The 22632-nt window shown below is 46.5% G+C and overlaps 1 protein-coding gene and 1 long non-coding RNA gene across 5 annotated transcripts in view; one reads left to right on the top strand and one right to left on the bottom strand.

Moving 5' to 3' along the window:
• The window catches only part of LOC136649110 (uncharacterized), a 53199-nt gene extending 37897 nt beyond the window's left edge, over positions 1-15302 (bottom strand). The window contains exon 1 of the long non-coding RNA XR_010794366.1: positions 14934-15302. This is a non-coding gene — a long non-coding RNA (uncharacterized lncRNA). The remainder of the gene's footprint in view (positions 1-14933) is intronic.
• A 364-nt stretch (positions 15303-15666) lies between these two features.
• Positions 15667-22632, top strand: part of TP53INP2 (tumor protein p53 inducible nuclear protein 2) — a 48508-nt gene continuing 41542 nt past the window's right edge. For 3 of the 4 annotated variants that reach the window (XM_066625716.1, XM_066625718.1, XM_066625719.1), the window contains exon 1: positions 15667-16055. The gene's annotated coding sequence lies outside the window, so the exon portion shown is untranslated. Of the gene's footprint in view, positions 16056-16686; positions 16993-22632 lie in introns of those variants that run through there. The other variant, XM_066625717.1, reaches the window with a different exon arrangement.

Genomic DNA, 22632 nt, shown 5'->3' on the forward strand with positions numbered 1-22632 from the left:
CAGTCATGGTTCAATAGCTGCCAGTCATTTTTCAGCCTAACCTACCTCACATACAGGATTGCTATCAGGATAAAATGGGGCATCCCATTTTAGGACAGAAGTATGACTAACAATAATCTTTCCAGATTTCTTGCTCCTGTTTTATTCCTCTGAATAAATTGCTCCTGTGTTCCTCTGAATCAGATGTAAGCTGGTGGATGCATTCCTTTAACCAGGTCACTCTCTGTGATCCTCTGCCCCAGCTGTCAGCAAATGCACAATTAATTGCACAAACACAGCTAAATTGTGCAATTCTAAATACACTTATTAAGTAGGAAGTCCCACTGAACTTAGTGGAGATTACTTCACTTACTATGTACAGAATTGGTTCCTAAGAAAATTAACTGATTTCAAGAAAACCAACTGAAAGTTCACAGGGGTTAATATTATTCATTGCTATCCTGCCTTTTTACCAAAGTATCCAAGGTGGTTAGCTTGTTGATTAGCCTATGATGAATGAAAGAATGAATGAATGAATGAATGCATGAGCTGGAGAAAAATGGGCATTCTTTCCCAAGAAGAAATATCCATTGGAAATACGTATATAAACACTATGACAGTCAGTAATTCTGCCTTACTGATAGTGCTGTTCAAGGATAGGGCAGACCCAAGGCCTCCACTAACCTGCAGTAGCGCTCCAAATGCTGCCTCCCCTTACCTGGTGAAGAATCATTCTCTGCTATTTCTGCTCACTGGACTGGAAAAGGAAGAGGTGAACAGAGTGAAAGAGGAAGTGTGGAAAAGAGGAGAGTGAAACTGGGAGCTCTCTAGACCACCATTCTCCTCTCCTCCACTCTTCTTCAACCCACCACTCTCCTGTTCCTCCACACCTCTTCCTTTTCCAGTCCAAGGAGTGGAGGGAGGAGGAGCAGACAGGGCAGAAGGAGGGGGCTCGGTTGACTGTCAGCACATTCCAAATTCCGGCTGGCACAGCAGTTGCTGCACTACCCAAGGGTGTTGCAAACATGCCATAAAGCACATTACGGCCCCCAGAGAATAGGCTGTGCCCAGGTGGAGGCCTGCGCTGTCTTGCCATTGCCACATTCAAAGCCCCCAGCTGCTAGCACAGGCAGATAAGGCACCAAGCAGCACAGGAGCGGGGGGAGGGAGGGTGACAGGAAGGTGGCATTTTGGAGCGGGGGAGGGCAACACAGGGGGTGAATCTGGCCTGAGAGGGGAGGAATCAGCAGAGGCTAAATCCTAATCCCCCTCCCGGACCTCCTGGTGTTACACCGCTTTTTCCGGATTTGCACCAGCTACATAGCTGGTGCAGATCCAAGAAACCCCATAGAGCAGGCTGGGGCATTACTTGAGGCAAGGGAAAAAAAGTTCCCTTACCCCAAGCTGACCTCCAGCCACCTCTTAACCTGTGCTAGATACAGCGCAATCCATGCAGCCTGGGTGTGCTAGTGCTGGTTAGGACTGGGCTGCCTATTGAAATCATCTGTCTCAAAAACCTGGGCAGCTTTTTAAAATGCCATATTCTTTTAGTTTAAAAAAAAAAAGTACTTTGTGTTCAGGTTTCTGATCCAAAAACAAAGAGAAGTTCACTCTCACTCTAATATACCTGTTCTTCCTGACTTAATTATAGATAGCTGTAAAGGATACTGTGCAGATAAGTAAATACAGTCATCAATTAGACTTTATTTTTAAAGGAAAGGCAACTTTAAAGTGTCTAATTTACTGCTCATCAATGCTCATGTTGTTAATGGCCCTATCCTGTCCTGGGTCAGCCTGTAAGGTGCCATGCCGCTGATGTTGTGTCTGCTGCATCCTCTGGGCCAGTTGGGGACCAGGCTGGCTGGGAGAGGTTAAGTAAAGAAAATTTTTACTTAATTCCCAGGCTACTCCATGGCCCCCTTTGAGTCTACTCAGATCTATGCTGCTCTTTTGCAGCATACATCTGTTAGTTCTGAACAAGGTGTGTCAGGCCCAGGATGGGGATTTAGAAATTGATTGACACCACTGTTGCCAAGATCTTCCCCCATCCTGCTCTGGATCCTGCCCTGTAATTAGTCTGTGGAACTCCTTGCCACAGGATGTGGTGGTGGCATCTGGCCTAGATGCCTTTAAAAGGGGATTGGACAAATTTCTGGAGGAAAAGTCCATCACAGGTTACAAGCCGTGATGGGTATGTGCAACCTCCTGATTTTAGAAGTAGGTTACTTCAGAATGCCAGTAACAAGGGAGGGGACCAGGATGCAGGTCTCCGGTTGTCTTGTGTGCTTCCTGAGGCATGTGGTCAGCCACTGTGAGATACAGGAAGCTGGACTAGATGGGCTTTTGGTCTCTTCCAGCCGGGCTTTTCTTCTTACCCTGTCCCATCCGGATCCCCACACTGATCCTCCCCCTTACCTGCTGGTGGCTGGTGTGCAGGATGCTGCTGCCAGCACATAGCCTTTTGGCCTTTGCACCAGTGGCAGTATTCTATAGACCAGCGGAGAAGCTGTCGCAATAGGCTGTGTGGTATGCTGGTGGACTTCTGGATCCACCAGTATACCAAACAGGTAGGATAGAGCCATAAAGGTATTAACTAGTACCTTCAATCATGCCCAACCAATGCAACAGGAGCAATAAAGTTGTGACATGACTGTATCTAGCATCTGTCAAAACTCTTAGGACTACATTTCGTACGAGTTGTGGTTTTCAAAGAATCTTCAATGGCTGTCTTAAATAAAGCTTATTGCAACAATCCTATCAATCCATTGTTCTTATTTGTTATTTGGTAATTGTTTGTGTTGAAAAAATAGATAGTACAAGCTAGTGACACCACAGTAGTTTAAAAAAGTCCATGTCCTTTCTATTGTACAGTGTTCTCATTGGTTGGAACATGCTTATGTTCATAACCCAGGAGATGCAAGATTATGTAACATGATTACACCTTAAAACTGCCCCAGGTCATCTTCATGCTTCCTGTTGTCTGGGAGCCAAGCAGCAGCACATGCAAAACAAAGTTGTTAATTAAGTAAACACCGAGTCAGAAAGGTCTTGAAAGTTACACTGGAGCCTTTGTGACCCATGTGCCTATAATGACGGCTACTGTAATAAACATCGTACAGTAGCCCCAATTCATTCTGGGATTACAATGAGATTCCGCCTACCACAACAGCAGACATGGTTGTGCACCCAAAAATTCAGTTACCAACTTCTGCAAAAGTTTCAGATTTCAGCATGCAGGCAATGGCACTCTTGCTGCAGATTATCAATTCAAGCCCAAATTTTACTTAAATGTGCCCATGTCTTTAATACTGAGTCGGACAAGGAGCTTTACACTATAGAGAAGTATCCTAATCTCAGAGTTACTTTTCTCTCATAAATCAAACAGGATTATCAAGTCTCAGTAAAACAGATGATTTCAGATGCAAAATAGGTGTAGTCTGTATCCAAGAGGCAGGATCTACTTCCAGAGTTTCTTTCACATGACCATGCAAGCATTATTCGGTCAATTTCAAGCATAGTAATTGAAAGAATTACAGCTCCCATTTGGCTGAACAGCTGAAATTATCTCAGCTGACATACATCTAGGTGTTGACACCTTTACAGGCATCAAAGCAAGGCACCCTCAGAAGAGTAGGAGAGAAGTTCAGAACACAAGACAGAAGATAGGCAGATGAAACCAGTCTTGTCACATTCACAGAACCCCATGTCAATTCTAGACCACGCCTAAGACAACAAACTTCAAAACAATCTCAACTTAAAAACGATAGACTGGCCGTGGAGATGAAAGTCATGGAGACATATATAGGGAGAGCTTCAAAGCAGATATCAACATTGGAAGACATGGACCAGAAGACTAAATAATTTGCCACCTTGGCTAAGGAAATATATCAAACTGAAACTATTGAAGATACCGGCATTCATTCATATCAATATTTTAATTAATATTTGAATACTGCAGTACCATCCTGACATCCTCAACAGGAATGAGAGCTACATTTTGCTAAAAACTTCCCAAAAGATATAGTCTCTGTAACTGAATTTTGGATGGAAAGTTTCAAGGATACCCAAGGAAGGCAGACACAACTCAAAGAATATAATGTTTTGATGGGTATAATTTTCAATCAGACAAGTTGTCAGTAGAGCTTGCAGTCACTCTAAGTGGACAACCCTGTGTTATTTATACTGTAAATCAGGTCAGGTCAAGATCCAATCTCCTAAATTCAGTTCTTTATTAAAGCAATTAAAGCAGTTCTTTATTAAAGCAATAAAGTGTGTATCAGGAAGTTGAATAGGGAGCAGAGGTGAGACAAATGGGATGCAGGGGGGAGGGGCACGAGAGGGGTTTGTGTGTATCAGGAAGTTGAATAGGGAGCAGAGGTGAGACAAATGGGATGCAGGGGGGAGGGGCACGAGAGGGGTTTGTGTGTATCAGGAAGTTGAATAGGGAGCAGAGGTGAGACAAATGGGATGCAGGGGGGAGGGGCACGAGAGGGGTTTGTGTGTATCAGGAAGTTGAAAAGGGAGCAGTGGTGAGACAAACGGGATGCAGGGGGGAGGGGCACGAGAGGGGTTTGTGTGTATCAGGAAGTTGAATAGGGAGCAGTGGTGAGACAAACGGGATGCAGGGGGGAGGGGCACGAGAGGGGTTTGTGTGTATCAGGAAGTTGAATAGGGAGCAGTGGTGAGACAAATGGGATGCAGGGGGAGGGGCACGAGAGGGGTTTGTGGCTATCAGGAAGTTAAGTTATCTGTCAAGGAGCGAAATTTCTCATTTTTTTGGCAGGGAAAACCACCAAACAAATCCAGGGAACATGGTGTTGGCATTGCGGTCAGAAATACCCTGCTGAAATCCATCATCCCACCTACTGTGGGAAGTGAAAGAATTTTGTCCCTGCAGCTCCAGTCACCAGCAGGACCTGTCACTCTCATCAGTGTTTATGCACCGACTCTGTCGTCTCCAGCAGAAGCCAAAGACAAATTCTACGATGACCTGGCCACCACTATCAAGAAGATCCCCGTAAAAGAGCCATTGTTCATCCTCGGCGATTTCAATGCTAGAGTTGGTGCTGATAACAGTTTGTGGCCCACTTGCTTAGGTCAGTTCGGCACTGGGAAGATGAACGAAAATGGCCAACGCCTGCTAGAGTTTTGCTGTCATCACAGTCTCTGTGTCAGCAACACATTCTTCAACACGAAGCCCCAACATAGAGTCTCTTGGAGACACCCAAGATCAAAGCACTGGCACCAGCTCGACCTGATTCTCACCAGACGCTCCAGCCTTCCCAGCATCAAGATCACACGCAGCTATCAGGGTGCTGCCTGCGACACTGACCACTCCCTGGTGTGCAGCAGAGTGAAACTGCAAACAAAGCGACTGTACCACACAAAAAAGGAAGGAAGACCTCGCATTGATACCAGCAAGACCCGGGATCAGAGAAAAGTGGAGGAATTTGCACGAGCGCTTGAGGAATCTCTTCCAGGCCCGGTCGATGCAAACGCATCCAACAGATGGGAACATTTCAAGAATGCCGTTTACAACAACGCCTTGTCCATATTTGGCAAGAAGACCAACAAGACGGCAGACTGGTTTGAAGCCCACTCTGAGGAGTTGACACCAGTCATTGAGGAAAAGAGGAGAGCTCAAGCAGCATACAAGGCCTGTCCTAGTGAGCGCAACCTGCAGGTCCTCCGAGCTGCTCGCAGCAAAGTCCAACAGATTGCCAGGAGATGTGCTAACGACTACTGGCTCCAGCTCTGCTCCCAGATACAGATAGCAGCTGACACGGGCAACATCAAGGATATGTATGATGGTATCAAGCAGGCCCTAAGTCCAACACAGAAGAAAATTGCCCCTTTGAAGTCTGCCGCAGGCGAGGTCATCCAGGATCGGGCGCAGCAGATGGAACGCTGGGTGCAGCACTACTCTGAGCTATATTCCAGAGAAAATGTAGTCACCGAAGAAGCGCTGAACAACATTGAGTGCCTGCCTGTGCTGGAGGAGCTTGACAGTGAACCAACCCTAGAAGAACTTCACGTGGCCCTGGACTCCCTTGCCTTTGGCAAGGCACCTGGAAAAGACAGCATCCCTGCTGAAGTCCTAAAGTGCTGCAAAGAGATCATCGTCACTGAGCTGCATGAAATCCTATGTCTCTGCTGGAGAGAAGGTGAAGTACCTCAAGACATGAGGGATGCAAACATCATCACGCTGTAGAAGAACAAAGGTGACAGGGGTGACTGCAACAACTACCGTGGCATCTCTCTCCTTAGCATTGTAGGAAAGTTGTTTGCCCGAGTTGCACTAAAGAGGCTCCAGGTACTTGCAGAGAGCGTTTATCCAGAATCACAGTGCGGATTCCAAGCCAACAGGTCCACCACTGATATGGTATTCTCCCTTAGACAACTGCAGGAGAAATGCAGGGAACAACGACAGCCACTCTTTATAGCCTTCATAGATCTCACGAAGGCTTTCGACCTGGTCAGCAGGGATGTCCTCTTCAAGATTCTCCCCAAGATTGGATGTCCACCCAGGCTCCTCAGCATCATCAGATCCTTCCACAAGGACATGAAGGGCACTGTTGTCTTTGATGGCTCCACATCAGACCCCTTTGACATCCGAAGCGGCATGAAGCAGGGCTGTGTTCTTGCGCCAACCTTGTTTGGGATCTTCTTCGCTGTCCTGCTGAAGCAGGCCTTTGGAACTACAACAGAAGGCATCTATCTCCGGACCAGATCAGATGGAAAGCTCTTCAACCTCTCCAGACTGAGAGCAAAGTCCAAAGTCCAGCTGAAATGTCTGCGTGACTTCCTCTTTCCCGACGATGCAGCTATCACTACCCACTCTGCCAAAGATCTCCAGCAGCTCATGGATCGTTTTAGCAAGGCCTGCCAAGATTTTGGACTGACAATCAGCCTGAAGAAAACACAGGTCATGGTTCAGGATGTGGACTCACCTCCCTGCATTACAATCTCTGAGCATGAACTGGAGGTTGTCCATGACTTTGTGTACCTTGGCTCAACGATCTCCGACACTCTTTCTCTCAAAACTGAGCTAAACAAACGCATCGGTAAAGCAGCTACCACGTTTTCCAGACTCACAAAGAGAGTCTGGTCCAACAAGAAGCTGACGGAACATACCAAGATCCAGGTCTACAGAGCTTGCGTCCTGAGTACACTTCTGTACTGCAGCGAGTCATGGACTCTTCACTCACAACAGGAGAGGAAACTGAATGCTTTCCACATGCGCTGCCTCCGACGTATTCTCGGCATCACCTGGCAGGACAAAGTTCCAAACAACACAGTCCTGGAACGTACTGGAATCCCTAGCATGTATGCACTACTGAAACAGAGACGCCTGCGTTGGCTTGGTCATGTCGTGAGAATGGATGATGGCCGGATCCCAAAGGATCTCCTCTATGGAGAACTCGTGCAAGGAAAGCGCCCTACAGGTAGACCACAGCTGCGCTACAAGGACATCTGCAAGAGGGATCTGAAGGCCTTAGGAGTGGACCTCAACAGGTGGGAAACCCTGGCCTCTGAGCGGCCCGCTTGGAGGCAGGCTGTGCAACATGGCCTTTCCCAGTTTGAAGAGACACTTGGCCAACAGTCTGAGGCTAAGAGGCAAAGAAGGAAGGCCCATAGCCAGGGAGACAGTCCAGGGACAGACTGCACTTGCTCCCAGTGTGGAAGGGATTGTCACTCCCGAATCGGCCTTTTCAGCCACACTAGACGCTGTTCCAGAATCACCTTCCAGAGCGCGATACCATAGTCTTTCGAGACTGAAGGTTGCCAACTAATTAAAGCAATTTCTAGAACATCACAGTTCTCAACTAGGATCCTTAGGTACTACATTAATAAATGGTAACAACAGAAGAGGCAACACAAGAGTAAACCAGATGTTTCTTTAAAACGACCTCTCTTCATCAGGACAAATTTGAAAGGTAAAAATTCCATGAGCAAATTGAATACAATAAAGCTATTTTCTTTTAACTGACATCTATTTAGGGTCTGCTTTTAAAGCCAAGGTCACCACACCCAGACTTCCTGAATGCCTACCATAAAGTGATTCAAGAGCCAATGACATGAAAGGATAAAGAATATTTGAGAGGGCAGAATTGTTGACTCATAACATGATGTAACCTTCAGTCAACAAGAAGAGTGTTGTTCTGTTCAAGTTCCCTATTTTCCCTTGATGTTATGTGCAATTGAGGAATTGTTTGCATATGCACATGGGTGCATGCATGTGCACACATTTGATTCAATAAATATCTAATGTTTTCTAATGTGACAATAATCTCTGGTCTCTGATTTGTCCCCAAAACACACCCATCTGGCTCAAACCACAAAGCCTATATTCATACCAACATTATGAGCTGTGAGGAAAAATAACAGCCGTTCTGATCACTAATGTTATCTACTGCAGTGTTCATCGACCTGTGGGTTGTGTCTCCAACAGGGACACAAAGATTCATTTGGGAGGTTGTGGCAACCTTTCGAAGCCCATGCAGGACAGGGATTATCCAATTAGATTGGATCCAATCTAATAATGAAACTGCTCTGTCAGAACTAAGTTCTTCTTGATGTAATCCTGTGCAGTCTTTTCTCTCTGTCTTCCTGGGCAGCTCCTAAGGCCTCTTGTGTCTTCTCAGGCTGCTACCTCGCAGGGTTGTTGTGAAGACACAAGAGGTAGGGGGAAACACGGTGGGCAAGGGTGGGCGGATTCGGTCTGGGAGTGGGACGGGATCAGCAGTGGTTCCCCTGTCTCATTTATTTATTCACTGAGATCATCATCATCATCATAACAACTGGGTATTTATATACTGTCTTTCTGGTCATCGGATTACTCCTCTATTCAAGGCGGTTTACATAGGCAGGCTGTTTCTAAATCCCCGAGGGAATTTTTTACAATCATAGAAAGGTTCTGTCTTGCAAGAACCACACATTTCAGATGGATCTTTCTGGTCTGGTATCACTTCTGGCCTCCAGCTGCCTCCCACGCAAGCTGACAAGCAGCTCCTTCATCTCTCACATGAAGGGCAACCAAGACGCTTCTTCACTCACACCAAAGAGCAGGTGGAATAACTCAGCTCAGCTTATCAGCTGCTTCAAGGTCTCGCCATTCCCGGAGCTGTCGGTGGCCTCGAACTGGCGACCTTCCAATGTTATCTTCGGGCTAACGGAGGCTCTACCCTCTAGACCAGGGGTCTCCAAACTTTTTGGCCAGAGAGCCGCATCAAATATCTGGCATGGTTTCGAGGTCCGGAAAAAAAATTTAAATATAAAATTTAAATAAATAAATTAGAGATGAAACTTAGATGAGTGAATAAATGAATGGGCTCAATTCATTCAACCTCTCTGGCCCTCAAAACACCCTCCAGACACAATCAGAGCACAATTCTGATCATGTTCAGTTGAGTGGGCCAGAGACTTTCGGGGACAAGAAGTTGGCTGCGGGCCGGAAAGAGGCTTGCTGTGGGCTGCATCTGGCCGCCGGGCCTGGGTTTGGAGACCCCTGCTCTAGACCAGAGCTCCTGCCCTTCATGGCACAAAAAAGGTTGAAAACCATTGATCTACTCCAACACCCTCACCCAGTGGACTGGGGAACTCCTTAACTAGGGGCCCTGCACGTGCACTTCGTGATCCAGGCATGAAAACAGGTTTCTAGAAAAGTATCCTAAGCTAGATGAAGAGCTAAATGTGTAAACAAAGCTTGTCTGTTTGGGTTTCTCTTCCACTCCAATTGCCAAGGTCAAAGACATAGAGTCCTCTAAGAAAACCAGTAGCTGTTTGGGAGAGGCAGCACAATTTTAATCCCCCTGCTCTCCCCATCTACCTCCTAGACAACTTATTACTGTGACTACACATATTCGTGAAAGGGTTACACATGTGATGCTTTGAAACCTACATCTAAACACAATTGGGTCAAGGCTGTGTCACAACTTATGGTCCAATCCTATCTGGGTCTTCCACTGATGGAACTTGTGTTCCATTAATGGAAAGCCTAGACCACTGATGCTGACACTACATTGACAGTATGCAGAATGGGGCCACCAGTGCAAATGGCTGGCAACTGCGCATGCACACCGATGGGACAACCAGCTACCATCAGTGCTGATAAATTGGCAGAGGGAGTGGCCTATGGACAAGGAAGGGAAGGGACAGGGCAGGGATCAGGGACAGTGGAGGCCTGTTGGGGGAGGGCAGGGGTGGATCTCAATGGCAGTAATTCCATCGATATCCTATAGCCCCTTTTCAGCCTCAACATGCCCCCTTGGATTTGTGCCAGCCTAAGGGCTCATGCAGTTACGAGTAGGCCCACTGGGACCCATAGCATGGCAAGGCAGCTAAGTAAAACATTGTTTTACTTTCCGCTTTGCCACGGTATGGTCTCCTCCTAGCTCATAGCATGTAGCAGAGTTATCACTGGCACCACTGCATGTTACAGGCTGGCCGAGGATAGGATTGAGCTGTTAGTGTGAGTTGGCAAGGTTTGGGAAGTAGACCTGATAACAGGAAGCCCTCCCCACTTCCTATTATGCTTCCCACACTCTATGACATCATGCAAAGCTACCTGGATATGACACAGTACCCAAAGTGTGTAAGGGTTGAAACTCCCCTTGAGCTCAGGAACTCTGTTGCATCCTGATTAGTATATGAAAGTGGAAAAGGCAAGCCCTTTTCCCTTTGTGGGACCAGCAGTGCCTTGAGGTCTGAAGGGACTGCCCATAACTGATCTGACTCTACTGCTTCCAATCCTGGGCTGACAAGATTCACCCACCTCAACTCATGATGGAATTTGCAGGATTTTTATAGCATTTTCCCCAAATCCTTTCTCCACCCATGCACCTTCAGGCATTTGGATCCAGCATAAGATGACAGGTAAGGGTACTCCAATAGTTTTTGTCACTCATTGTTCCAATTTTGCTCCAATATTGAATTATGTAGTTTGCAGGTTCTGTTCCGGCCAGTACATGTAACTTTTACAAAATGTACTGTATGATGTCTTTTGCAAAAGGTACTGAAGCCTGCCACAATTACATGTATTTTGTGAATGTTTTTTGCAAAAGTACAGAACTGGTGGTTTGGCATGTCTTCTCTTTCTCTTTCTCTCTCCCTCTGTGTCTGTGCATGCATGTGTAATTATAGTCAAGTGACATTGATAAAGCAATAAAGTGCAACCCTAGAGATGCATACCAGGTTATTTCTGGCTCCCCACCTTGCTCTTTACAACCAGGGCTGGCTCCGGCACAAAGACAGACAAGCAGTTATGTGCCATGAAATGGGTCTCTCACACTGCTCCCAGTATGGCCAGCTTCCTGCATAAACTTAAGGTGGCACCCTAGAATAACCACAGCCATACTCTCTATGGCAGGGGTGTCAAACATAAGGCCCGGGGGCCAGGTGCAGCCTGCAGAAGCTTTTTATCCTGCCCTCAATCAGTGTTTAGATGTTACTGCTGTAAGGGCAGCCCACATGAAAATTGGCTCTCCCATATGGCTCTCTCCAATAATGGCTCTCTCCCATTGGCTCTTTCCAATAATGACATCACTTTCTGCCTAATGACTTCACTTCCGGCCCTCAGCAGGCATCATGAATGCTTCCTCGGCCCTTGGTATGAAACTAGTTTGATACCCCTGCTCTATGGGATCCCAGAGCAACTGCTCAGTGCTCCTGGGATGTCACTATTCAGTCCTCCAAGGCAGCAAATGTCTTCCTGGCTTAGGTCAGAATGACATCAATCCTTTGAAAATATGAGTCTTGAAAGCAAAATTAAATATAGTATTGCACATGCTCTTTTTTTACAGCACATACTCTTTCTTTGTGAGTACATGCTACAGAGGGCTATGGCCAAAGGGAAAGTCCCTTTGTTGTGTAAAAGCATTTTAAAACATGCATTTTAAAATAGCAGATGCTACATTTTTAAGGCGCTAGATACAAACACACATGGAGAACATCATGTGTGAAGCAGTTCTCAGTTGTACAAACAAGGCTTGAGAAAACCAGTCAGAAGCTGCACTTAAATACAGTAATCACTGGTTCATCCAGTGATACTCAAGCTGGTACCACTACTTCTAGAGATCTGGAACTCACAAACTGAGCGTAAGCCTGATGTGTATTACAATAAGATTTGCAAAATAAAAGAAGATGAGCACAGTTTGTCTAAATTGCAGAGACATAAGAACTCTGAAAACGGTATAACAAACAACATTTTTCTAGATACTTCCTAAAAAAGCAGTATGATATAATCCTGGCTCCATGTTAAAAAAAAAAAAAAGAGGCTTTATTAATTATTCCAGTTGTTCTCAAACTTTTTAAAGATCCGAGAGGCTGCTGCCTGATTCCCACCCCCCAAGTTGCAGCTAATTTAAACCTTGATGCACATAGCCTAATCTGCCCTGTCAATTTCACAAACTGCCAAAAATTGGTTCACGACCCACTAGTGGTTCCCAGATCCACAGTTTGATTATATTTTTTAGATGTTTGCAGTTTTTGGGCGTCCTCTGGAGCCATCTCATTACTGTCTTACAGAACTTTGTACCCCCTGGAATCCTGACCAACAGCCCAAACCTGAGCTGCCCAGAGATTCCAATCCAGACCTGCCCAGCGCATCCATGGCATCCAATGCCCCCAGGCAGCTACCACTGCCTCCTCAGGAGAAGGGGACTCTCACCGCCTCCCTCCAAGTAAGGGAAGTAGCCCCACAATGGACCTACTTTCTAGAATCAGAGAGCCCCATATCAGACTGCATGGGCCAATGCAGGGCTCAGGATCCATTGTGGAGCTGACTTCCGCTGGTTCTGCCCCCTTTCGCCCCACTCCCTCCCCACCACGCCTCCTCCCCAGCCTCTACTCTCCTTCCCCGCCTCCTCCTGCCCTGGAATGCCTCCTCCCTGCCTTCCCCCATATGTCCATTCACCTCTCCGCCACCTAGTGGTCCAGGTGACCACTTGGTGGCGGAACTGGAACCCAGCACTGGAGCTGGCCCAGAGCAGGCTCACACAGCGTTTGCTCTAGTGCTGGGCCCACAGTAAGGGCTTGCAAACATGCCTTATTTCATGTTTGCAACATTGCATACCGGCTGTGAGCTGGCATGCACTGTTCAGGATTGGGCCCTAAGTCAGATAGATTTGCAATCACATGAGCCTTAAGTTCAAATCCCCTTTGGTCATAACTTTGGGCTAGTCACTATCTCTCAACTCAATCTACCTTACAAGGTTGTTGTAAGGATAAAATGGGAAGGATGAACCTTGTGTGTCACCCTGAGTTCCTTGAAAGAAGGGTGGAATAAAAATGTAATAATTAAGTTGTAGTAATGAACAGAAAATCATTGTGACACCTATAAACACAAATAGGCCTATAATTTTTTTACTCCAGCCACTGCCTTGTTATGACAAGTAGAATGGGAGGGAATGCTGGGAAGGGACAAGATGGGATGGTGCTAATGTGTAGCTTATCTAAAACAAGATCCTGCAATTAAAATGTGCAATGAAGGAGCCCAGAAGAATTATTTAATATAATCTAACAACATAACCACAAGCAACCTAATTTCATTCTTCCACATGAACATCCATGAACTCATATATTAAGGTTCTAATGACAGGACACAAAGAAATGTCAAATGAGCTCTGTTTACACATTGGTTAAGCCAATTTGGCTAATACACGTTTTTGCAGTCAAGCCACCTTTCTTTCGTTCATCTTTCATCCTAATGTCAGAGGGATCTGCCATCATATGGGGAAAAATGCTCAGCACATGTGCCAAAGAGAACCCAGAGTTTCTGCTATTGTCATAGTCAATGGCATTTTCTGCAACAATGGCCATTTTGTGCCATTTTAATCTGCTGTGACTAAATAAGCTGCATTTCTTATTTTTGCTAATTTTTATTATAGTCTGCTTTGCATATTTTTTAAAACAGAAAACTAGCTTTAGGTACCTTGAATCAACAGTATAAACAAAATCAATGGCCACATGCTGTTAAAAACAGTTTGGAATGCCCAGCCACCTTGAAGTTGGGCCAAAGAGCTAGAAACGAATCAGCATTCATCATGGATTATTTGGCGAAGTCACTAAACTTCGCTTTTGTTCCTCCATAATGTACAGCAGGGAAGTCTAAAGGTGGACAGCCTCCCTTCAGTCATATAGCTGAGCATAAAAGCTTCACAATGCAAGCATCCTCCATCCTGAATCTTGTCTTTGCAGCAGGCAAGTCTGACTTTTTCCACTCATGTTTTTAGCCAGATAAATTGAGGCTCACTTTATCACATCTGGCACTTCCTGCCTTTTAGTCATTTTTAGCTGTAACCGCTTCACTGTCACCATGATAGAAAGGCCACTTCCAGTGGAACAGCGGGCTCAGCTTCACCGACTCTTCCCTTCTCCTGGGCACAGTTAAACTCTATTTACTCCAGCAGCCTGGAAGGCATAAAACCTTTGGATAACATGTACGCCTTTGGCATTGCCATTTCAGATCAGTAAGGAACTGATAGAGAGATCAGATAGGAACTTCTATAATACTCCTAGTAGTATATGAAGGATATCTCTATAGGATCTTATACCATTTACCTAATCTCTTTCTCTAATTAGAAAGATCAAAGTGGAATCAATCTTGTGATTTTAGATTTAATCAATCAGAAATGTATTTATCTCTATATCAATAAATGTTTTATTTTTATAGGTTTACACACACACACTGTATAGGGTTTTAACTGGATAACATATCAATGAACAAAACATTTATTTATCTGATGAATTGGTGAGGGGGTTGCATGCACTGTTAAAGAGGTGGATGCCCTAAGAGTGGTAGATTTGGGCAGTGGATTGATTTGGGCCAAGTCTATCAAGGTTGTGTGTGTGTGTGTGTGTGTGTGTGTGAGTGTGTTAACCCCAGCAAGCCTCTGTATAACCTAATAGCTTAACACATGCCAAAATTTTAGCCTAAGAGATGTGCAAGAACTCACCATATTATTGAAACAACCTGCAGGCATAGGGCTGAGCAGCATGCCCTTAGAAAAGTCTGTTTCAACCTTCCAGTCTGTTTTCTTCCCCTTTGGACATCCAGATGGTGGATGAACTTTGAACAACTCAGAATCCTGCATATTGCATTGTGAACACTGGTTAGTCCTAATAAAAGAACTGTACTCTGAACTTGTGAATCTTGATTTAAAAACATGGCTAAAGATATATAGCCAGGGATGTCTATAATGGTGACTGAATTGGGGGGGGGGTGCTCCCCCCAAGTAGTAGCTTGTCTAACCCTTGAAGCGCACAACCTAATCTGCCTTGCCAGTTTTGCAAACCACAAAAAAACTGGGTCACGACCCATTTGGTGGGTCCCAGACCCATAGTTTGAGAACCACTGCTTTATTCTATATATGCCCCATAGGATCTGCGGGAGGGCTGTGCCCTTGTTATCGGTTCTCCGCCCCACAGCCTGGCCGAGCCCCCGGCCCACTAGCCACACTGGATCCAGTCCTGAAACCTTCCCCTCCAGCCGCATCCCAAGCCCTTCCCTGTTCCCTTCCACGGGTCCCAGCGCTCACGTGGAGCACTCCAAGCTCCCCCCACCGCTGCTCCTCAGGCCGCGCCTCCCTGCCGTTGGCTCTCTCTCATTGGCTGCTGCGCGCTGCTGCCTCTTCGGCGGTGGGCGGGCCTCTTTGTGACGTCACAATCAGCTGTTTGAACGTTCTAATTTCTGAGCTGAGAGATCAACCAGGGATTCAGCAATAACAGAAAAATAATAATACGACTGCTAGAGCCAGGGGAGGGAGGGCGCCCGAACGGGAGAGCAGCTGCATGCAGTTGGTAGTGGTGCATATCTTCTGAGAAGATCTGAGACACCGTTCACATCATCATCATCACCACCACCTCCCCCTTCATTCTTTTTTTTTGGGGGGGGATCTATTTTTTTTCCCTTTTTTATGATCATTTCTATTCTTGATTTGGATTGACTTCAATTAAAACTACCTCACAGACTCTGCCTAAAGCTGGTGCTTTAAAAAAAAATCGTGTGGGTTTTGTTTTTTTTGCGTGTGTGCGCGTGTGGCGTTGTTTACAAAACATTTGCTGACATTCAAGGCAAGGTAAGTGCAGATTAAATTCTTCCCTATCCCAGAGCGGCGACTGATTATCAAACTTGAGAGCCATCTCTTTGTGCTGACGTGAACCCTCCGTACGCTGTTTTTTTTTTGCTGTTGACGTTCTAAGAGCCACCTCTCTGCATGGACGGGGTGTGTGTGTGTGTGTGTGTTTCTATCTATCTGTTAATAGCATTTGGCATCCCTCTGCATGGAATCTATCTATCTATCTATCTATCTATCTATCTATCTATCTATCTATCTATCTATCGCATGTGGCATTCAGCCTCTTTGAAATCGATTCCCATTCTGGTCTGTCCTTTTCATTTCCTGCTTTGTTATTTCGAAGTGTCTTTGAGGCCCGGAGCATTGCCTGATACCTCAGAATATGTTGTTATGGACGCGTTGAGGCCTCGTCCTCTCTGGTTGGCAGGGAAATAACGAAGACATTGTCTGTTGGGACAGGAGAGAGATAGTCTAAATACCACGAGAGAGATCTTTGCTTTGTTTGGAGTTTCGAAACAGGCAGTCTTGGCCTTTAATAGTCACTAGGGAGAGACTCAAGGGTATTCTGGGGCTGGGAGCGAGAGATGTGGTACTGTTGACTTTATGAAGCCACTGACAGTCGTCCCCTGCTTTGACTTGCAAATAGGGATGTTGTTTTCCAAAGGATCATCTCAGTGTGGTCTTTAAAGAATAAGATTCTCTCCGTTCCAACCCGGCTCTTCTGATTTACCCCCAAGGTGTCAATTTCATCACGTCCTTAGTCGACATCGTCATTATGATTTCATTTTTGCAGGTCTGAACAAAAGGCGGTGGGGAGGGGGGCGCAAGAAATCACGCATTGGGGCTGAGGATCTGGCCCGTTGGTAGCTGAGAGCCCAATCCTGTGCATGTCTCCTCAGAAGCAAGCCCCATCATAGTCAATGGGACTTACTCTCAGGTAAGTGTGGATAGGATTGTAGACTCAGAGCCCAATCCTATGCATGTCTACTCAGAAGTAAGCCCCATTATAGTCAATGGAACTTACTCCCAGGTCAGTGTTGCTAGGATTGCAACCTGACTCTCTTAGCTTGAAATGTGGGAGGCATCTTTTGTCTGGACTTTGTTTAGCGAACCCCCTCCTGTCCTCCCCCCCCCCCCAAAAAAAAACCCGTTTCAGTTATTAATAACGCAGGGAGCGGGGAAGGAGGGCGGGAGAGGGGAAGGGAAGGAAAGGAAAGGAGAAGAGGCGAGCCCATCCCCTTGTTTGTGTGGAGCGAACATGTCTCACTGAGGTCATAACAGGCAAATGGAAAATGTTCCTCATCATGAACTGCAGATCGGAGCAGGCTGCTCTTGCTGCTTGCGGTTCAGCTCAGCTGTTTCCTTGAGAGCCAGGGTACATTCCCTCTGCTGCAGTCCTGCTAGCTACAGCAACATGGGGATGGAGAAGGAGCATACCAAGCAACACTATGAGGGCTTGAGTTGTTTCCTTTGGCTGTGCTGATCTTCCCACCGACCCACCCCCTTCTTTGCTTGCTTTTGCTGAGTTCTCTCCCCCCCTCCCCCGTTTTAGGGGGCAGGGTTAGGACTTGGGCGAGTATTTTGCAAGGATCAGATGCTGAACCTCCCTACTCTGGGCTGGGTCCCTCTCAAAGACTTGTGGATAGAGATACAATAGAGGTCAGGGAGGAAAGAAGATCCCTTTGCAGGCAATCTGTTTGCCACCCTTCTATGGCAGTGTGCTTGCCAAGGCGGGGGGGACGGGACGGACCAGTAAGGTCTTGTGGCACCTAGAAGCAGCTGACGGATTGATTTGTGGCTGCAGTTCCTGAGGATGAGAGCCTGCTTGGTTTGATGTGGCTAGCAAGGGCTGATGCTTCTTACACGCTTCTCGTGTACTGGGTAAACAGAGGCCAAGAGCGGGCTTCTTCAAGTGGCAGACTGGCATCCCACATCCGCCACTCTGGCTGGTCAGTTTCACCGCCCTGGTCCCATTTCCTGGTCTTTGTTGTTTGTTTCTTCCCCAAAGGATTTAAGCTTAAAGCTGGATCTCTGCTCTCCCATTGGCTGCCTGAGATTCGAAGCCTGTTGTGACGTCGCCCTCATTTGCATATGACATTGAGACGTCACCAAGGCCAGCCCTTTCCAATCTTCCCCCCTCCCACCTCCACCCACGCATATTGAAGTTGTCCTCCTTTGACCTGTGTGGAAAGGCAGGCTCTCATGTGCTGGAGCGCACCGGAGATCGGCGCAGCATTCCTTTGATAATTTTACAGGCAAAGGACCTGCCTGCTGCCTAAAGCAATGTCATATTTTTATCTGTTGCGCCACCAAGCAAGAAGGTCGGACAGTCTCAGCATAGCAGGCACATGGGAAGGACTGGAAGTGGATGGCCATCACCTTGATTCCACTTAAATCGCCTTTATTGATAGCTCTGCAGGGAGTTCAGATTTCAGGAGGATTCAGCATCTTATATGTTTGTCCTTGATCCTTCCAGCAGAAGCATCGCTGGAAAGAGCAGTTCATGGGCTGATTGGGTGGACGAGCCAATTATATGCATTGGCGGCCTTGGGGTTTTAAGAAATGGCCATTCAGGGTAGGAATTTGTGCAGGGCCAGCCTATCAATGACTACGGATCATGAGAGCAATATGCCTCCTCCAGTTCAGAGGCATAGCTAGCCACCCTGGAGACTGGGGCAAAGCTAAACATGATGCACCCCCTGCCACACCCACATTTTTTTTTAATTAAAAAAAAATCCGCTGCCTCCCCCAACCTCAGTTGCCCTCCTACTCGCCCCCAAGAGGCACAAGTAGAAATTGGAGTCTCCGACCACTCGCTCCCCTTACTTTGCTGCCTCCCCCACCCCTAGCCCCCTCCTGCCAACCCCTGAACCCCCTGGTCACCCCCAAGCCCCCAGAGTAAGGGAAGCAAGGGGCCAGAGACTGCGATCCCTGCTGCCTCTTGCAAGGAGTGCCTTTTTCCCCAGCACTTTTTGTGGCAATCATGGGGGGGACGCAATTGCGCAAATGGGTGGCCATACTGTTGCCCCAGGCAGCCTGCAGCCTGGTCCAGCCTGGTGCAATTGCTACCCCTGCAGCCACACCACTGTGTCCAGTTTCAAAGACAGAGTGACACTGAATACCATAAGAACAGCCCTGCTGTATCAGGCCATAGGCCCATCCAGTCCAGCTTCCTGTATCTCACAGCGGCCCACCAAATGCCCCAGGCAGCACACCAGATAAAAAGAGATCTGCATACTGGTGCCCTCCCTTGCATCTGGCATTCTGACATAGCCCATTTCTAAAATCAGAGGTTGCACCTGCACATCATGGCTTGTAATGGACTTTTTCTCCAGAAATTTGTCCAATCCCCTTTTAAAGGCATCTAGGCCAGATGCCATCACCACATCCTGTGGCAAGGAGTTCCACAGGCCAAACACATACTGAGTAAAAAAGAAATATTTTCTTTTGTCTGTCCTAACTCTCCCAACACTCAATTTTAGTGGATGTCCCCTGGTTCTGGTGTTATGTGAGAGTGTAAAGAGCATCTCTCTCTCCAATCTCTCCTTCCCGTGCATTATTTTGTATGTCTCAATCATGTCCCTCCTCAGGCGTCTCTCTTCTAGGCTGAAGAGCCCCAGACACTGTAGCCTTTCCTCATAAGGAAGGTGCCCCAGCCCAGCAATCATCTTAGTTGCCCTCTTTTGCACCTTTTCCATTTCCACTATGTCCTTTTTGAGATGCGGTGAGCAGAACTGGACACAATACTTCATGTGTGGCCTTACCATTAATTTGTACAACGGCATTATAATATTAGCTGTTTTGTTCGCAATACCTTTCCTAATGATCCCAAGCATAGAGTTGGCCTTGTTCACTGCCGCTGCACATTCGGTCGACAGTTTCATCGAGTTGTCCATCACCACCCCAAGATCTCTCTCCTGATCTGTCACAGACAGCTCAAAACCCATTAGCCTATATGTGAAGTTTTGATTTTTTGTCCCAGTGTGCATGACTTTACACTTACTGACATTGAAATGCATCTGCCATTTTGCTGCCCATTCTGCCAGTTTGGAGAGATCCTTCTGGAGCTCCTCACAATCATTTCTGGTCTTCACCACCCAGAAAAATTTGATGTCATCTGCAAACTTAGCCACCTCGTTGCTCAACCCTGTCTCCAGGTCATTTATGAAGAGGTTGAAAAGCACCTGTCCCAGGACAGATCCTTGGGGCACCCCGCTTTGCACCTCTCTCTATTGTGAAAATTGTCCATTGACACCCACTCTGTTTCCTGGTCTTCAACCAGTTCCCAATCCATGAGAGGACCTGCCCTCTAATTCCCTGACTGTGGAGTTTTTTCAGTAGCCTTTAGTGGGGGGCCATGTTGAAAGCCTTCTGAAAGTCCACATATATAATATCCATGGGTTCTCCCACATCCACATGTCTGTTGACCTTTTCAAAGAATTCTAAAAGGTTTGTGAGGCAAGACTTACCCTTACAGAAGCCATGCTAATTCTCCCTCAGCAAGGCTTGTTCATCTATGTGTATGGAGATTCTATCTTTGATGAGGCATTCCACCATCTTACCTGGAATAGATGTTAGACTGAGTGGCCTATAGTTTCCCGGGGCCCCAAACCTTCCCTTTTTAAAGATCCATGTGACATTTGCTATCCTCCAATCCTCTGGCACCGTGGCTGTTTTAAGGGACAAGTTCCATATTTTTGTCAAGAGATCAGCAACTTCAGTTCCTTAATAACTCTTGGGTGGATGCCATCAGGGCCCAGTGACTTATGGATCTTTAATTTGTCAATTAGGTCTGAAACATCTCTTTTAACCTCTATCTGACTTAATTCCTTAGTCAGGAGGGGCCATTCAGGCAGCAGTATCTGCCCGAGGTCTTCTACCATGAAGACAGAGGCAAAGAACTCATTTAATTTCTCTGCCATCTCTAAGTCTCCTTTTATCTCCCCTTTCCCTCCCTCACCATGGAGGGGCCAACAGCTTCTCTGGCGGGTTTCCTACTTCTAATGTATTTGAAGAAGCTTTATTATTCCCCTTAATGTTGCTGGCCATGTGTTCCTCATAGTCTCTCTTGGCCTCCGGTATCATCTTCTTACATTTCTTTTGCCACTGTTTATGTTCCTTTTTATTCTCCTCATTAGGGCAAGACTTCCATTTACGGAAGGAAGCTTCCTTGCCCTTTATGGCCTCTCTAACTTGGCTCAATAGCCAGGCAGGCACCATCTGGACTTAGTCGAACCCTTCTTCCTTTGGGGTATACACATCTGCTGGACCTCCATTACTGTTGTTTTAAACAGCTTCCATGCACTCTGGAGAGACTGGACTCTTTTTACCTTCCCTTTCAACCTCTTCTAACCAGCCTCCTCATTTTAGGGAAGTCCGCTTGTCAGGAAGTCAAGAGTTTTCGTGACAGATTTGCCTGGTATTCTTCCCCTGACATGCATGTCGAAACGAATCGCAGCATGATCACTGTTCCCCAAGGGCTCAGTAACATTTACATCTTTAACCAAGTCCTGAGTACACAATATTAAATCCAGAGTCACCTGTCCTCTGGTGGGCTCCATGACTAGCTGCTGTAAGGCACAGTCATTTAGAATGTCAAGAAATCTGATCTCTTTTTCATGACCAGAACACAAATTGACCCAGTCAATGTGAGGATAATTGAAGTCCCCCACGATTACAACCCTGTCCCTCCTTGACACCTCCCTGATTTGTTTCCTTATTTCAATGTCTCCTTCAGGTTTTTGGTCTGGAGGATGATAGTATGCCCCCAGTATTACATTGCTCCTCAGGCTTGGTACTTGAACCCACAGAGATTCTATGCTGGAGTTGGACCCACCTTCAATCTCTACTTTGCAGGATTCTACCCCTTCTTTAACATAAATGGCCATCCCGCCTCCAGCACACCCCTCCCTGTCCCTCCTGTAGATTTTATAACTCGGGATTGCGGTATCCCACTGATTCCATCAGGTTTCCATCAGAAAACATTCCATCAGGTTTCCTTTATGCCCACTGTGACAGAAAAGTGAGTATCAATGACCAGATAATATCTGAACAAGGAAAGTTTCTGCTTGTAGCCATGTTGTTAGGCCCCAGCTGTAATCGACTTCTAATTAGTGCATACCAGACCTGAGAGAACTGTGGAGGAGGCCACTTCACAGGGCCCTCAGATACCATACCAAACTACCAAGTGGGCTTCAAGGCCAACTTGATTAACAACAGGGTACAGCTGTGAACTTCTCAGGTTGGGAGGGGGGATTCCACCATGAGTAAGAAGGCTTGTGGCACATCCACCCCTAGAATGTTGGGCTGGAACCGAGTTCTGATTGGTGGATGTGTCAGGAGACCTATAAAGGTGAGGGAAAAGAGTTTTTTCTCTGTTCTAGCTTTGCCTCTGGTTAGGGTGCCTGAGATCTTTGACCACCCTGGCAAGAGTGACCCAACTCAACTGCAGTGAGAGGGTTAGACTGGACTTTGTAAATCTGAAACTTTGGTGAGTGATAGTTAGAGTTAGGAGTTATTTCTTTATTGTTTTATTAGTGCTGAGCATTGTATTGTATTGGTGTGCTCTCTTCTAAAT

This window comes from Tiliqua scincoides, chromosome 4 (assembly GCF_035046505.1).
Source record: "Tiliqua scincoides isolate rTilSci1 chromosome 4, rTilSci1.hap2, whole genome shotgun sequence".
NCBI lineage: Eukaryota > Metazoa > Chordata > Lepidosauria > Squamata > Scincidae > Tiliqua > Tiliqua scincoides.